Raw genomic sequence first — 5,833 nt, forward strand, 5'->3', positions numbered from 1 at the left:
AATATATTTTTTTTTAAAAAAAATTATGAGGTATGAGATGTAACTAAAATCCAAATAAAAGATAAAGTACAAGTCGAAAGTATACCTTTTTCTTTTTAAACAAGTATCAAATATCTTATATTCGGTGGACACTCGCCGACTTCTAGACGAAAAGCTGTTCATTTGTGTTGCTGACCAAGGTATGGATCCCCTGCTCAGCACTCGGCTATTAAAGGACGGGGAGTGAAGGCGCTTGAGTTGGCACCGGACAAGATCCGCAAACAATGTCTCCCTTGTTGCTACTCGTTGAGCTGGTCCTCTTGCTCTTTCCCCTCTCTCTACTACTTTTGAGCTTCAAACAAGCCTTGTCAAGAAAGAAGAAGCTCCCACCTTCCCCACCAAAGTTTCCCTTCATAGGAAACCTCCTTCAGTTGGGGTCTCTCCCCCATCGCTCTCTCCGAACCCTCGCGGAGAAGCATGGACCGCTCATGCTTCTCCATCTCGGCCAGGTGCCGACCGTCGTGGTCTCATCCGCAGAGATGGCCCAAGAGATCATGAGAACTCACGATCACATCTTCGCGAGCCGGCCTTCTCTAAAGGCCGCTAATGACCTGTTTTCTGGAAGCATGGACATAGCCTTTGCACCATACGGCGACTACTGGAGGCAAGCGAGGAAGCTTTGCACCCTCCACCTCCTGAGTGCTAAAAAAGTGCACTCATTTCGGCTCGCAAGGGAAGAGGAAGTAGCCGTTATGCTCAGGAAAATTTCCAGAGCTTGCCTTTCACCTGATCCTGTGAACTTGAGTGAGGTCTTATTTTCTTTCGCGAACGATATGATCTGTAGAGCCGTTACGGGAAATTTCTTCAAGGAAGGTGGAAGAGATGATTTGCTTCGCGAAGTGATAGAAGAGAATACCTCTCTGCTAACGGGGTTTCATGTGGAAGACTTCTTCCCGTCGCTGGCATGGCTGGAAGTGCTGTTCGGGTTGGGCGCGAGGGCCAAGAGAAATGTCGAGAGATGGAACCATGTTTTTGAGGAGGTGATCAAGGACCATGATGATCGTATGAAGGATGGCAACAAGGAGAACAACTTCGCGGACGTATTGCTGTGTCTTCAGAAGGGTTCGCCCTCACAGAAGAAGACATCAAGAATATCTTAATGGTAAGTTTTCTGACCTCAAGTATCACTCATCATCAATTTATTTTTCCACGTAGATCTGTGTTTCATTCTTAGATCATTTAGCTTTTGAATGGATTTGTTGGAACCGTGTAGCCTTACGAATATTTTTCTATGTATTTATAAAATTATTCTTTTTATACTTTGAATTATAAAAATTAATCGGTTGGATGGCCGTATTAATAGGAGTGGCTCGAACTGATGAATCGATGATTTCATAAAAGGTGAGTGACAACGTAAATGGAGCATTAAGTTTAGGTGCTGTTGATCAAAGATTTAAGACACTGTCCCATGGAGGAGGGAATACAAATTATGTGAAATGTAGGCACAAGGTCTCAACCTTCGGAGCACGCACATTGATCAAAGAGAAGTTTTAAGAGTTATTAGATTTGTTATGATCCACTATGTCCTTATAATTGAATGTACCAATCTGAGGTCGTTATCCATCGTTTCAATCAAAAAGAGATGAAATAGAAGCCACCATATTTAACTAATTTAAATAGGTCAATTTAAATAACTTTTTGCAATCACAAGTTTCAGGTGCGCTACCCAAAAAAAATCGGGACTCAAGTAATTATATCGTAGAAGCCTTCCCGTCACGTGTTGTTCGCTTCTGTTTTTTTTATTTTTTTTAAAGCCTCTTTCATAGATCTATGCCATAAATTGTAACTAAGGAAAAAATAAAAAAGAAAGAGAAAAAAATAAATATCATTTTAATAAAAAAACATGCCTGAAATATCTTTTATATATTTTTTAAAAATAAATTATTTTTAAGTTGAATTATTAATTCAATTGAATAATAATATGACAATCATGTAAAAAGAGATAGAAAAAAATAAATATCACTTTAATAAAAAACATGTTTAAAATATCTTTTATATATTTTTTAAAAAATAAATTATTTTTAAATTAAATTATTAATTCAATTGAATAATAATATGACAATCATGTTCAGAGACCACGTGATTGGACAGTGTGCTCTTTTACGGTATAATTTTTTAATAAATTAATGTTTCCAATAATTCAAAGATAATTTAAAAAAAATCATGCCCCTATTCCATCCATCTCCTATTATATATAATGAGAATTCTTTAGCGATTGGTGGCCGTCTGATCAATCTAAAGCATGGAGAGAATATTGAAACAGCAACCATACATCACCTGCTGTGCACATGCTATGATGCAAATCATGCAAGTAGTTATCTTCTATGTAAAAAAAGGATTTTTTTGTTTATTAACTTGATTTGCTACAACACACAACATCTTTTTGTTTTTGGTACAAGTCCAACACATGGGATTGAATTCTGAAATGATTGAAGGTTCAAAAATTGTTGGTCAATATTGCATAAGCTAGGTGGCAGGTCCATTCTAGGTTTGTAATTTCTCTGGATGAGAAAGAAATAAAGGGAGCACATGGAAACATTTGTTTAAGAAAGAAAGGAGCACGCGGAAACATATAGTTAAAAGAACCAAAAAAAAAAAAAAAGGAAAAGAAAAAGGACGAAAGGAGGGAAATTGGTGGCACCGACTGTCAGATTGGGGCCTGGAGGTGGCCAAAGCGGGAGGAGGGGAGAGAGAGGAGGAGACAACGGGTGACGCGTGTCCTTTCTTTGACCAGACTCTTACATTAGGTGCTAGCTTTCATTTCATCCTACAGACATTTATATAAGATTTAGAGATACTTACATTTATATTATACACTTATACTAAAATTATTATCTCTGTATATAATTATATTGTCCCTATATATATTTATAGTCTATGTGGATATAATTTTTTGTAATTGTGTATGAAATGGGTATAATTATGTATAGACCGTAAATTAGTGAAACTGTAAAACTTGGAAGGTGCTGAAATCCTAATCAACAGAGATTAAGAGTACAGACTGGTCAACGGAGGGACTCACCTATCAATTTACATCATTTTCAAATTCTCAAAAAATATTACGTGGCATCATGTCGTATAAAAGGCTATTTATATAATATGTATTATTGGTGAGGACTGTCAATAGAATATTCATTTATCTAATTCAGCCTTTCTCTTGTAGTGGGTCCCAGGCCTAAAATTTGCCAAACCTTAGGAAGAAAGGAGAAGAAAATACTGTTGAGTCGACAATACTAATGCATGCACCAAACTTTAGTCATAAAGAAAGAGAAAATTCTATGGATATTCTGATCTAGTCCCTTTCTAGGGGACCAAAGTTAGAGACAAGGATACGAAAACATGTAGAAAGGCCTGCCTAAGTGAGTAAATATAGGAATGCCGTAAGATAGGCAAAAAAATTGTGGGGCTTATGAAACTTCTTGGTCCATATGATGCCAGATTGGCAACCTGTTATTCAACTTATTCCTTTATGTCGCACAACATTCAACAAGTTGTAACCAGCCCCTCATGCCTTTCAAAATTTTTCACGACTGTTTCTTAGATTTATCTATTATATACATACGCCATCAAAATACTAGATTCAGGCATCTATCTGCTCTTATGGCCAAACATCAGAAATTCCTAATCATTTATTAACAAGTAAATAATCTTGATGGACATGTATTACTTAAATATCATCTTGTATTTCTTATCATTCAATATGTCTATGAATACTGAAAGATTCCCAAGATTATAATTAAATTTCTAATATTAATGTTAGTAATTATTGACATTCTCTAGAGATTATGAATTATCTCTGATACTGATCCTCACCAAGTCAGATATCCTTCCATCGAACTCGTGAAAATGGTAAGAACCACTACTGTTCTTCCAACTGATATGCAATGATTATTGCAACTAAAGCTCACTAGATAGCAATTTTCATTTATCATATTGAACAAATTGTTATTTGGGAAATCCTTTTCTGAATGATCATCGATAATGATTGTGAGCTCTAATCCATTTTTTACTTGTTAATTTCATTCATAATAGGATATGTTTACTGCGGGTATTGATACAACATACATAACCCTAGAATGGGCCATGGCAGAGCTTATTCGGAACTCAGAAGTGATGGCAAAATTACAAGATGAGCTGAGAGGAATAGCTAAAGAAAAGGGGTTGATTAGAGAGGAGGATTTGAGTCAAGCAAGCTACTTAAAAGTTGTGATGAAGGAAGTTTTGCGCTTGCACCCTCCAGCTCCATTATTGGCTCCACGAGAGTCTTTGGATGATTGTCACATACATGGTTATGATATTCCTAAAGGAATGAAAGTAATTGTTAATGCATGGGCCATCAATAGAGATCCAAAATCTTGGGATGCATCGGAAGAATTCCGACCTGAGAGATTCATGGGTAATCAGATCGAATTCAAGGGGAATGATTTCCAATTCATTCCATTTGGGGCTGGTCGGAGAATTTGTCCTGGAATGAATTTTGCAATTTCTACTATAGAACTTGCATTAGCAAAACTTGTACATCAGTTTGATTGGAAGCTGCCACATGGCATGAGGAGGGAGGACCTGGATATGACTGATGGCCATGGGTTGACAAGTCGAAGAAAACAAAGGCTTCACTTGGTGGCAAAACCATGTGGCTACTGTGAGGGCTTATAAATGATAAGCAGTTTCTTTACATAATAATGGATGTTAGTTCTTTGTTTTTTGAGAAACTATTCATGTATATTTGCTAAAAAAAAAAAAAACTAGTTTCTATATATTTAAATAATAACATGACCAAGTGAAAGTGGATGCTTAGTGCTAGCTCTTGTATTATTGTATAAAAATATGGGGGTCCTGATTCAAAAATATAATTTGTGCCAATCTCCAAGCCTAAAAAGATAGAAGAAAATAAAATTGAAATGGGTGATTGAATTCAAATGCTACATTGGTGATATGTTTGGTTACTTCATCAAGGAGATGAGTTGGCTGTCCTATCCCGTCTCACTGCTCAACGTCTATTCAAGAGATTGACTAAAGCGACCCCTCGCAACATCCTGGTCTTTAGTCAGCCCCTACTCGGTGGAGACGGTGGAGTCACCAAGCCTGATGAGCTAGGGACAAATGGGTGGAAAATGACCTAGAAAGCTGCGATTTCTGCTGCTACAGATGACAGGGTCGCTCGAATTCACCAAAGCCCCACCTCCTTGTCTCCTTTTCCAGCAAAGTCTCACGTTAGCACCAATTTCCCCTCACCATTTTAGGAAGATGGGCAAGAGAAGATTACAGAAATTTCAGTCTCCTGAAAAAAAAAAAGGTAGTTTAAAATATATATTTTTAAAATTTTATAGTGAAAAATAAAAAATTAAACACTTTAATCTTCTAAACATATCTTGGATCAGATCTAAACTACCAATTAAGGATCTATGATATGAAAAATTTATATATAAAATTTGATATAAAACAAAAAACTGCATCAATCACATCGATGTCCTGAATCTAATCTAACTTTTAGATTACATCGGTTGAGTTCGAAACTCATCATCTTTTTACGGATCGATGATTTTCACTGCTGGTAGATGTGGTACGAAGCTCTTGCTAATATCGAGCAGCCACACAGATCGTCCGACCTCTACAGATCGTCTACTTGAAGTTCTGATCGGATCTTCTTTCGCGGGAGTGCTAGCTTGCGTCGAAGGCTCTAGATGGCTGATCCAAGCTCCTTTCTTCGGATCTCCTGGACTCCTCCAGATCAGAAGACGAAGATTTATAAAAAGGTGGTGGTGTGGGAGATTGAATAAGACTCGCTCTTGTA

The 5,833-nt window shown here is 37.0% G+C and overlaps 1 pseudogene; it reads left to right on the forward strand.

The window, feature by feature from the left end:
* Positions 1–261: 261 nt before the first annotated feature.
* Positions 262–4,720, forward strand: LOC105036420 (cytochrome P450 71AP13-like; annotated as a pseudogene).
* Positions 4,721–5,833: the final 1,113 nt, after the last annotated feature.

This window comes from Elaeis guineensis, chromosome 8, assembly GCF_000442705.2.
Source record: "Elaeis guineensis isolate ETL-2024a chromosome 8, EG11, whole genome shotgun sequence".
Lineage (NCBI taxonomy): Eukaryota > Viridiplantae > Streptophyta > Magnoliopsida > Arecales > Arecaceae > Elaeis > Elaeis guineensis.